This window comes from Ictidomys tridecemlineatus, chromosome 1, assembly GCF_052094955.1.
Source record: "Ictidomys tridecemlineatus isolate mIctTri1 chromosome 1, mIctTri1.hap1, whole genome shotgun sequence".
NCBI classification, from domain to species: Eukaryota; Metazoa; Chordata; class Mammalia; order Rodentia; family Sciuridae; genus Ictidomys; species Ictidomys tridecemlineatus.
This window is the reverse complement of record NC_135477.1, coordinates 257466778-257479090: the sequence shown is the minus strand read 5'-3', so window position 1 is coordinate 257479090 and position 12313 is coordinate 257466778.

Sequence of the window (12313 nt, the reverse complement as noted above, 5' to 3'; positions counted from 1 at the left end):
AGGAGCACAACTCAAAAATGCAAGTGAGAGGTAATGACTTAGAGCTGTCAGAACCAGGAAAAAACAAATCAACAAACAAACAATCAAGCCATGGTTCTAGAATCAATGTGAACCCTGCTGGGGAGCAATACAACAAAAAAAAATCACATTTAGATATAAGTAGCACATCAGATAAAAATTAAAGAGAATAACTTAAAAGTTAGGGATAAGAGACTTACTTCTGGTTATAGCATTATGAAAAGATCTGTGGGAACAATTAAGCATAACTGGTTCAAATTAGAGCATGCAAAATGACCTATCTATGGATAGATGGGTCAAGATATCTCCTCTGGAATTTTTCTAAGAGCATACAGCAAATAAAGAAATGTTTATTCAAGAAAAATCTACTGATTCTCTGCAAGAGCAGTCAATCTGGCAACTGAGGCGTGATCTTTTGTCCACCCCACCCCACCACAGCACGGCAGTTTATTTCACCAGAGTGCAGACAAGAACATGGGGTTCCTCACCTTCCAGTCCCAGTCTAGGGCCATGGTTCACCCCCGAGGAATTGCACATCACTAACAGCTCTCCATCCCTGTGGGTCAGTGTTGCAGAAACTCTGTTCCAAGCAAGAGTAGATGAGAAGTGTGCATTGCCCTCCTTCACCCAGCCCCACCTGCAGGCAGAGCCCGGCTCCAGGCATGGCATGTGGATGCAGCTCCTGAGTTCCCTCACTAGCCTGCTCCTGGTGGGTCTTCTACAGCAGGAGAGTAAGCCCAGAGGATCAGAGGCTCCCTGCTCTGCCAACTGACCTGCCTCTAAATCAGAAGCATCACCCCAGGAGAAGTGAGCCTCAAGAGAGTCCTGCCCAAGCACTGAAGCTTGAAGGGTCTCAGTGGGTTTTCCCACAGCTAAAGGCAGACCATTAGAACATCTAAGGGGACAGACATCGTCAGAACAAAGAATAGGAAAGTTCTAGCTGATGGCTGCTCTCAAAAATGACACAGATGTAGCTGGGAGAAATTAAATAAGCTTGTGGCTCTTGGAGAACAAGACACCAAGCCATAGACCAGCCAGAATAGATGACCCAGTAAAGGAGAAGCAGGTAGAGAAGCTAAGAGGGTCCTGTCTAGGGTCAGAAGAAGCCTCTTAGACTTTCCCCAACTACAACCCTGGTATCTGCCCAAAATTTAATTGGCTCAAATAAAGGAACAAGTTGGGTCTCAACAAATATATTTTTTAAAATTCTTCAGGCTGAAAGCAATTAATCTTATATACTAATTTGAATCCTCCTCATGAAAGAATCAGTAGATCCACAGTAAAAATAAGCATGGATTCATGAAAGTCAAAACAATTTTACAATTCTTTTCCTATCCTCTCTTAACTAACACCGATAGTTATCAACATTTATATAGCTGTAGTAACGCATTTATGACATAGAATTAGAATATTAGACAGTGGAGGTGGTTACAACCAGATATCTTTGAATAAAAACCCCACCAAATGTCATCTTAAAGACAAAGGGCAAAGAAATGAAGAAAACCAAAGAGGTAAACATGAAGGCCAAAGCAGACTCAAGAGAGCTATAGGGGCAAGAAAAATGTGTGGCCACCAGGTGGCGGTAGAGCACTTTGAGCCTTATTTCGGGGCAGCTTTGAGAGGATGGCTTGGAAGAAGTCCCTCAGAGCATAGGACCTTCCATGCAGGAAAGCTGGAGAGGGGACTCTTGTCTAGATGATATTTCTCAGTAGCATGATGATTCTTGGGTCAGAAGGAGCCACAGGGCCATGTGGCTTCAGTCCTTACAGTGCCAAGACACACTTTGTCTGTCAGTAGCAGGCAGTAGACACGGTTTTGAGGGCTATGCAGAAAAGGCCTCTACAAGAAAATTCACATACAGAAGGGCTTCTGAGCTCAGTCCACCATGAAGAAGTAAGCCGTACAGGGTCCACCTTTGACTCAGTATTTACCAACTCTGCAAATACATCTTTTCTCAGCTTTCTTCCTTTGGCTTCTTTAAAAGACAGGAAATCTGTCTCTCTCTCTCTCTCTCTCTCTCTCTCTCTCTCTCTCTCTCTCTCTCTCACACACACACACACACACACACACACACACATTTCTGGAATTAAGTTAGTAAAAATCCGAAGTCTGATAAATTTATTTGCGTACTATGAGCCATAAAGCAACCACTAAGAAAATAACTGAAAAATATTGTCACAAATCATATCATTAAATGGATTAAATTATTGCCCTAAAATATACACTTAATTCAGAAGAAAGAAGGAAAGGAGAAGTACACGAACAAAGGAAAGTGCTGGACATACCTGAACAGATGGGTGCAGCTAAGGCTATGCTTACAAGCAAATTTATAGCTAGAAAACCCTAGATTTATAAAAATAAGAAAAATCTCAAACCAATGATAACAATTCCTATTATACACTAGGGAAAGAAGAACAACTACACATAAAGCAAGGAATAGGAAAGAAATATTAAAGATTAGAGCAGGAACACATAACATAAAAGCAAACATCATTAAAGAAAGAAAAAAAAACATTATCTAGACTCCCCTGAGAAAACTTGTACCAATGCCAGGAATGGAAGTGCTCACTAACTCCTTACAGAAATGTACCAATTGGAAAGAAATACCATGTACAGATATATGATAACAAATTAGGCGAGATAAGATCAAAAAAATTCCAAGTCATGTACTACCAACACTGACTCCAGAGAGATTCTAAATGTTAATAGACCCATAACTAGAGACTGGATCATAAGTAAAGACTTCCCACAAAGAAAGGCAAGAATTTTATGCACCTATGATTTTTTTTTTTTAAGAAAAAAGCACAGATGGCTTCCACAGGGAATTCTACCAGATGTTTAAAGAAGAATTCGTGCCAATTTTTGACCAACTATTTCAAAAATTAAGAAGCAAAATGTATTCTTCCAACTGATTCTGTGAGGCCAAAATCATCATGAGACCAAAACAAGCAAGGAACTCAAGGCAACAAACTACAGACCATGATCTCTTGAGAATAGAGATGCAAAAGTCAGGGGTCAAATGCTAGCAAACCTGAAACAGCATACGTAGCAGGACCAGTGAGCTGTGTCTTGGAAATGCAAGGTTGGTTCGGCATCTGTCACTCAGGCAGGAGCGTGAGTTGTGGGCTTCATCCGTCACCTCAGCAGGGTGACCACCTGCTTGAGCTAACAGGAAGGACAGGGGAAGGAATGCAGATGGACTGTCAGGCATCTCACACTTTACAGAATGGAACCACAGAGCTATTCAGCTACAAAATTGCACTATTTTTTTCAGGACAAGAGATTCCAAAGATGATGTAGAGAAAATTAGAGCTGCCTCCTAAATGTCTGAAAGGAGGGCTATTACCTTGTTTCTAACAGAGCCACGCTTTCAATAGACCAGATGGCTCGCTGATACCACATTTGTTGCATAAAGGATAGAAGATGCATTCTGTTCTCACCAGACATGGAAAAGCAGCTTATAAGAAGAAACACCCTCTATATGAGAACACTCAACAAGGTGGGAATGTCAGGGAGCTTGGCTTCCCTGATCCAGGGCAGCTAGGGAAAACTCACCACTCCAACCACACTCAAGGGTTGAAGATGGAACTTTCCCCTTCTAAGGTCAGGAAAAAGGAAAACACATCGGATCCTTGCCGTGTCACATCATCGTTTCTCTTGGGGTTCCAGCTAGGAAAATCACACAAGAAGAAGAAGGGAAACTATTTCTGTAGAATTTCTATCTGATGCATAGTTTTGTGTATACACCAGTCCTGAGGAATCCATGAAAATCCCTTCATCTACTGTTAGCTTTAATAAGCAGGGTGTCAAGTTTCAATACACAAGATCAAGATACCAAAACCAGCTGGAGTTCTACACACTGTCTTAATTTGGACTGCTAAGAAATTACCACGGGCTGGGTAGATTAAACAGCAGGCATCTGTTTCTCACTGTTCCAGAGTCTGGAGGTTCAACTTCCGGGTGCCGGGGTGGTTGGCTTCTGGTAAGGGCCCTCTCGCAGGCTGCAGAGAGCTGACTTCTCCCGTGTGGAAGGAGGGCAGCACTTCTCTGGGATACCTTTCATAAGGGCACCAACCCCAGTCGGGAGAGCTCCACCTGATAAGCTCATGACTGCCAAGCCCTACCTCCTGATGCCACCACACTGCAATTTTTTTTCTTTCTTATTCTTTTTTGATACCAGGGATTGATCTCAGGGGCACTTGACCACTGAGCCACATCCTTAGCCATGTTTTGTGTTTTATTTATCAATGAGTCGCTCAGTGCCTTGCTTTTGCTGAGGCTGGCTTTGAACTTGTGGTCCTCTTTCCTCAGCCTCCTGAGCTGCTGGGATTACAGGTGTGTGCCACTGTGCCCAGCCTTAGAATTTTAATACAGACATTTCAAAGGGACAGAATTGTTCAGTCCATTTCCCTGTCAACCAACAAGCCTAAAGTGAAATTATGGAAATAATTCCATTTAAAACAGCAACAAAATGATAAAATCTCTACAAGTAAATGTGACAAAATAAGCATAAGATTTGAACCCTGAGAACTATGACACATTGTTAAAAGAAATAAGGAAGCCCTAAATAAATGGAAAGAGGCCTGTTGGTGAGTGGATCCCATGACTTCCTCTTATACTGGCAAATCTCCCTAAGGTGATCTACTGACTCAATGTCAAAATAAATTTCAGGAGGCTTTATTGCAGAAATTGGCAAGCTGACCCCAAAATTTGTATAGAAATGTAAAAGATCAGAATGAATAAGCTAATCTTGAAGAAAAGAACAGAGTTGGGAGGACTCATTTTTATCTGTTTTAAAACTTACTATATAACCAGAGTAATCAAGAGTGTTGGAGAGTCCTGAAGATATATAGATATATATATAGATATAGAAAGGTTAAAGGAAGGAAATTGAAAGATCATTCAGCATTTGCTATCAGTTCATTTTGGCAAAAATATGAAGGCAATTTGATTGAATAAGAATAGTGTTGTCAACAGATGATGATGGGACAAGTCGACATCTACAGACCAAGGAGTAAACTGAACTCCTACCTCTCTGCCTCCACTAGAGTTGACTTCATGTAACAGAAAAGATGGCCGGGGCATTTACAAACTTGGAAATGAAGCAGTAATGTGCTCATCAAAGTCATGAAGGAAGGTTAAAGAAGTATTTTAACCTGAAGGGCAGGACACCACTCCTGTGAAGCCACACAGTGAAACTGAAGACAGACGTAGAAGGAAACAAAGCCTGAAATACTGAAAAATCATGAAACAGGCAAGATGAAAAATCAAGGTTTTATGTGTTCTCTCTGAGGAAATTTAGAAAAAAACACCAAATTAAACTAGAAGATGGAAGAAAGAACTTAAGATAATACAGAACCTGTAACACAGGAAGCCAGAGGCTACACAAGAGAAATATTTAAAAGGAAAATGTGTTTTTTTTAAGACCATAAAATGGACACACAGTTAACAAGAGTGATGGAGACAAAGACAAGTGACCATGAGGACCCTGTGGAAGGCCGCAGCTGCACACGAGTGGACAGTATTGAGTTGGAGGTGCCCTGCCGGGCACTTAGGTCTGTAGTGACGGAGTAACAGGCAATTGCATACCGAATGGATAACCTTCTAAAAAGCAAAAATATATAAATAAATAAATAAGTAAAAAGATTTAAGGGGATGACGTTGTTTAGTTAACCCAATCACTATTAAAGAAACATTTGGAATGAAGAGTGAAACATCTGTTTTATCTTAACTTGATCTCTCATCCCAAAAGGTTATCAGGACCACGGGTTATGACTGGGAGACCTCTCAAGACAAACTGTTATACAAAGGCGCGTCGAAGAAGCTCATTCTAGGAGGCTAATGCAAACTGGAGTGTAGTTCTGAGCAAGAACTGGGCAGGAAAAGAAAATTACATACCATAAATACTATGAAGTAGATCACAAATTCTAAATATAAACCGAGAAACTGGATCCAACCCTGTAATTATGAAAGTGTCTTTAAGAGAATGAGGATTCATCTCAAGTTAAGGAGGATGGAGAGCAGTGGAGGATCTGTCCATCAAACTCACCCCAGCAACACGCCAATGACATCCACCCAGGAAGCACATCGGTGGAAAATGTCGGGCCGATTCAAGACTCACTCTTGATTTTTAAAACATTCTACCTCAACAAAGTTGAAGAGTGGAATGACCTAATCAAAAGTTTATGGAAAAAAATCATTCTGAATTAGGAGAATTTCTATTAACATACAGAACAGGAAAAGTTTGTTTTTACCCTGCCTTGTAGGAAATGTCCAAGGAGTATGTAACATAAAATATAATGATTAGAAAAACTAGGGAAGGACTAAAAGCAAGGAGCCAGACCTGGAGAGCTGCCATCCATTGGGAACACTGGGCACTGCCAGGTAAACTAAGCTGTTCAGCAAGAGAGGAATACGAGATGAATCATAAACCCAGCACCACAGAACTCACCAGTTAAATATGTAACGGGGGAAAGCAGAGGAATGAAATCCACAGGTTATATACAGTATACATAGTGTGTTTTATTTTAATACGTGCATCTATTTTACTTTTTTGTTTATACATACATACATATACGTACAATAGGAAAAATATGTGAAATGGCAGCAACAAATACATTCAAGAAGGTACTTAACAAAATACATACGCTTTATGGAAAAGACTACTGAATTTTGCCAAAGGACAAATGAACTAAACAAAGGACCAGGAATATAATATTACTGAAGAGAAAAGCTCCATGTTATAATCATTCACTCCACAAAATTCTTACAAAACTGTGAACACCCAAGAAGAACAAAGGCTGTTTTGAAAAACTTACATGAGATGAAGTTGACTGGAACAGATGTTAAGACACTGAAATTTCCATTAATTCAATGAAGTACAGTTTGGAAAAGGGGTAGACGAGTGATCACCAAAGCCCGTTTACTTTGGTCTGTTTCTGTTTCTGCTCCCCGGGCTTCTATGTGTACACCAAAACCTGAGATTGACGCTGACGTCATTGTTGATGGGTATTTCTCAGTGTGAGAGTTGGAATCAAATTTTATTTTGTTGTCTTGGTACTTTTCTTCATTGCAAGTTCCTTGTAATTTTTTTTCCAAAAACAATTAAGAGAAGTTTTCTTTCAGAACAATGATATGTTTTCTCCCCATCCTCAAGGAGGATTTCCTGAGGCATTATTAATATCAGGTTAGATGATAGTCAAATGATTGCATTAGCTGGTGTGCATTTGGTGCCAGTTCCCAAAGCAGCAGACACCCCGTGAGACCGGCAGGCCCACGGCGGCATCTCGCCCGTCTCCAGGTGCTTATCACATCTCCACGCTCCCCCACAGGCTCTGCCTAAGTCCAAGGTGGTCTGCATGTTCCCGTTTCCCCCCGCCTTCCACCTGGGTGCCATCTGACAGAAAGACACCCGATGCTCCCCAGCATGACAGAGGAAGAGTGCTGTAGGCGGAAGACACAACAGGTGTCTTTTCCTAAGTCCTGGCGACTGCAAGGCCAAGTGCATCGAGTTTCCTGAGATGGAAAACTAGTGGCAGGAACATATTGTGACAAGCGCCTAATTTGGCATAGTAGAGTTAAGATACTTCCTTCCTCTTCTCTGAAGTAGACAATCCTTTCTTTTAATTTTCTGTTTTCTGCCATATTTGATATTCTAAATTCCAGGATCCTGAAACCTCTGAATACTGCCAGACGGAAAAACTTCCCAGACTCTCTCCAGGGCTCCCTTCTGATGAACCTCGTGGGGTTTGTCTTGTTTTGTTTTAATGAGAATAAGCTCCTTCTAACACACCAGGGCAGTTGGTAGTGAGAGCCTCTGAGTGTGGGGTTCGTCTGCTGTGAGCCTCAGAGCACTAAGTGTCACACCACCCAGATAGGCCATGGGGTCCTGACTCAGGAAGGTCCCCAGGGTGCATCACTGAACCTATTAAAAGTACACCAACAGAAATGTGCTAAAAAGGACATTTTCCCTCTGTGACTGTTAAGGTCTAGATATCAGGTGTCCCCCCAAAGCTCATGTGTAACACAAGGCAAGAAAGTTTAGAGGCAAAATGATTGGGTTATGCGAGTCTCAACCTACTCAGTGCATTAATCCCCTGGTGAGGAATAACTGGTCGTTCTGATAGGAAGGTAGGCATGGCAGGAGGAGCTGGGTCCCGGGGATGTGCCTCGGGGTGAATATATTGTCATGGTGAAGTGAGTCTCTCTCTCTCTCTCTCTCTCTCTCTCTCTCTCTCTCTCTCTCTCTCTCTCTCTCTCTCTTTCTCTCTCTCTCTCTCTCTCTCTCCTTCTTGGGAATATATCCCCAGCTACTTTTCTCTGTCACACCCTTCCACCATGATGTTCTGCCTCACCTCCACCCAAAGAATGGAGTCTGCCCTCTGGGCACTGAGACCTCTGAGCCCATGAGCCCCCAGTAAACTTTTCCTCCTCTAATTAGTCTGGCCAGGTCCCTTGGTTACAACCCCAAACAGCTGACTAACACAATGGCTCACCATATGAAGGTGACTTCCAGCTAACTCAGACCAAGGCCAAGCAGAGTGCAGGAATTCCCAGTAAGTTCCACACAAAGTGGTGGCGTATGGTGACAAGCCGGCTAATGGTGACATTCCATTAGCATCTTCAGCAGCCATTCCCTGGATCGTACGCACATTGGGACAGATAATTGCAGGCAGGGTCCCTGGGGTCCCTGTGTCCAGGCCCTGCCCTCGGTGTTGTGCAATCAGCCTATCAGCTCACCTAGAGGCTGAGTGCCCTGTTGCCAACTCGTTTTATAGTGATGTCGCTGACCCACGGGGAGCCAAGCAAACTGCCCAAGGCCACCCAGCTCCTCAGAGAGAGGCTGGGACCAGGACCTCCCTGTATGGCTATGCCTCCTGTGGGCCCAGAACACCTAAGTTGAGGTTCCAGTCTTATCACTTCCATGATGTCTGCCTCTGCCTCTCCACGTCCTCAGGTTGACCTGGTCACATGTTTTCTGACACCCAGGCCCTCTTACTGTGCCTAGTCTGGTTTATTTAATTATCTTACTTTTTAACAAAATTGACTGTCTTGCTTTAATAAATGTATGTTTAAGTGACTTTGCATGTCACTACCCAAAACAGAAAGCCAGGAGCCCTTGCCATCATAACGACACTAGATGCACAAATAAATGAGACAGAAGTAAAAGGGGATGATTCGATTCCAGCAAATGCCTGTGTCCACCAAAGATGGAGCTCAGTCACCCTCTACAACACAGGGTCACAGAGCGGAGAGCAGCACCATCCCCACAAGGGCTGAGGGCTAATTGCTGGGGACCCCGGGCTTCACAGCCTGTAAAGGTGACGCAGCTGCTCGCTTTCTGCCACGCGCCGTGAAGGTCAGAAGGTTCCCTTCCCTGGAAAGTCAGGCTTAGGGGATGTGCCTCCCAACACTAGCTGCTCTGCAGATCAGACTCAGTGCGCCGTCATTTCTCCCGGCTGCACTCCACTTCCTTATGGTGCCCTCAGGGCCATAAAACACAGAGCAGAGGGCCAGCACGCTTGGACCCTTGTTTGACTTGGCAGATTTAGAGGCCGGGGCGATGGTTGCTGGGAGAGCAGGGAACAGAATTGGCCGGTCATAGCAGAGTCAAAAGCTAACGATCTTGTCTGTCTCCTAGTGACACAATTAGATAAGAGCCATGAAGGAAGGAAGAAGGGCCCTGGGGGAATAGAGATTGTAGCTTGGTACATGCTCCTCGTAAAATGACATTTGTTGATAATGCAAAGCAGGGCGGCAGCCAGGAGACTGAAAGAAGACCAGGCTGGCCTGGCCGTGGGAAGGGCCTAGCAGACAGAGGAAGACTGCAGACCTGTGTGCTCTGCAGCGGGGCCCACGAGGCGGCTCTGTTCTCCCTGTGGAGATCTGTTGGGCCGAAGGTGCAGTTCCTAGCTGGAGCTCAGCAAGGGAAAGGCTTCAGGTGCATCCTGACAGTTCTCTGAAAGCAGAGCTCTGCCCATCTGCGCTCGGTTGTGGACTGGATCCTATGCTTAACAAAGGTGTGCTGAAATCCTGCTCCAAGAGACCTGCAAATGTGACCTTACTGGGAAACAGTCACCAAGTTAAGATGTGCATTAGAATGGGCCCCAACCTAATGTCCTCATCTCCCTATAAGGAAGAGATTTGGGAACAGTGACCCAGGAGACTGCCTGTGAAGGCCCAGACACGCGGGGAGAGCAGTCATGTGGGGATGGAGTGGGGACTTGAGTGACACAGCAGAAGCCGAGGAACACCTGGGGTGCAGGACACAGGAAGGCTCCCAGGAGCCTGCAGGGCATCTGTGCCTGCTGGTAACGTGGTTGTGGACTGCTGGCCTCAGGAGCTGCCCCAGAACGTTTCCACGGTTGTTTTCAGCCACCTGTTTTGTGGTACTCTGCCGTAGGTAGTGTCAGAGTCACAGATCTGAACTCAGGTGTGCCATGTCTCATGATCTCACACCGGCCTGGTCCCATGGGAATCGGGAAGTCGGGCTGAGCTTCATGGTGAGAACGGGGCTCCAGCATTCAGACCAGGTAGGCTTCCTCCTAGCGCCAAGCACAGACTTATACGTACCGTATTTTCTTGTACGTGAAGCTGTCATCTGACAAACTGTGGCTTACCTTGAGGCAGCCTTTTTGAGCACTTCTTTTTACTCAAAGCTACCCCTGGCAGTGACTGTCCAGTGTCCACTGAACCTGTGCTCTTGTTTTCTTCCAGAGCACCATTGGGGTTGGGTCTGGACAGCAGCACTGGCTCAGCAGTAGGGCAGACCTGCTGCTCTGGCCCCCAAGAGGCCCTGTGAGTGTTCCTCATGCTATTCACCGTCCTTTCCTTCATGTTAACACATGCAGTTAACACACTTCAGTTTTGCAGAACAGTGGGGTCCCTTGGGCATATGAGCACATGCAGATAACATATTTTGATCCTGTCTACCTCCCCTCTCTCCACCCCAGCCTCTTTGTCTTCCCTCATGTTTTTCCTTTTACTTTGATAACATCTTTTCCTCAGGATTCCACATCAGAGGGGAAATGTACAATAGCTGGCTTTTGGAGTCTTGTCTTGCATAGTATAATGATATCTGGTTCCATCTGTCCTCCTGCAAACTACATGGTTTTGCTCTTCTTTATGGCTGAATAGTACTCCATTATGCATATACACTACACTCTATTTATCCCTTCTTCCACTGATGGGCACCTGGCTGATTGCATTACTTGGCTGCTGTGAATTGTGCCATAAAATACAGGGTGAATCTCTGGAGTATGTTGACTTGAACCCCTTCAGATACATACTCATACTGGTATAGTTGGATTATATGGTAGTTCTATTTTTAATTTTTTTTGAGAAAATTCCAAACTAGTTTCCATAGACTCCCCACCTTCCCAGATAATAAGATAGATGCAACAAAATTTCCCTTGAAGCTATACATGGCACATAGCAGACCTCCTAGAATCTATATAGCACCACGGTGAACAGCTGTCCTGTGAGTCACAAACAATCTTCTTGTGACTGAGCATTAAACACATTTGTTTATGAAGAAGCCAAAAGACACAATGGAAAGACTCAGAGATTCTAACATTCATTTAGCTTCAGGAAGGAGGCGCTGGGGAAGTTAGGGATATAAGAGGAAGAGAATTCGTGGGAAAGGATGTCCTAGAAGTGAAGAGAAGACCAAAGCTGCCAAGTGCTCTCAGAAAACACGAGGACGTACCTTATGGGAACTTATCACCCACACCATCAAGGACCGAGGTGTAGACCGAGACCCTGCACCTGCTAGAAGAAAATGTAGGACCAAATCTCCATCAAGTCCCCTTAGGAACCAACTTCCTCAATAAAACCCCCAGAGTGCAGGAAGTAAAATGAAGAATAGGAAAGACAGTGGAATAAATAAGACATCACGGTCCTACGAGTGTATATGATCACAGGACCAACGCAGTTCTACATCATGTACAAGAATTATGTGTGACTAATCAGGACAAATAAAAAGTTTTTAAATTGGGATGATATCAAGCTAAAAAGTTTCTTCACAGCAAAGGAAAGAGTTAAGAACATCAAGAGAGTGCCTACAGAATGGGAGAAAAATCTTTGCCAGCTGCTCCTCTGATAAACTATTAATCTCTGGGATATGATAGGAACTCAAAAACCTTAACACCAAAAAAAAAGGAAAAAAATCAAAACAATAACTCAATCATTAAATGGGCAAAGGAACTGGCACTTCACAGAATACTAGTGACTGGTCATCAAATATATGAAAAACGGTTCCACATCTCTAGCAATTAGGAAAATGCAAATTAAAACT